Raw genomic sequence first — 364 nt, 5'->3', positions numbered from 1 at the left:
TTAAAACACGCCGAGCGCAGGGTGCGCGGTCCGTCAGCAAAATATGACCGACTGGAGTCAAAATGGGAAACGGAAATACACAGACGCTGAACACCGCTTTATTACAGATGAAACAAGAACGCTGTTTCATTGATGTGGAGCTGCTCCTTTAAATGTTAAAAAAGCAGCACAACCTTCTAAACAAATCTAAAAAGTTCATTTAGAAAAAGGAAATAACGTTAAATTTCTCGTGTTTATTTCCTTATTTTTAACCAATAAATAGATGTTAAACAACTTTTACTGGAATTCAGGAGAAACCTTGGGGCTGGGGGCGATCTACGTCCTGCCTTCAAAACCCTGAAAATGAACTGTCCACCTGCTCACC

This window comes from Archocentrus centrarchus, chromosome 6, assembly GCF_007364275.1.
Source record: "Archocentrus centrarchus isolate MPI-CPG fArcCen1 chromosome 6, fArcCen1, whole genome shotgun sequence".
NCBI lineage: Eukaryota > Metazoa > Chordata > Actinopteri > Cichliformes > Cichlidae > Archocentrus > Archocentrus centrarchus.
The sequence above is the reverse complement of the archived record's forward strand: the minus strand, read 5'-3'. Positions refer to the sequence as shown.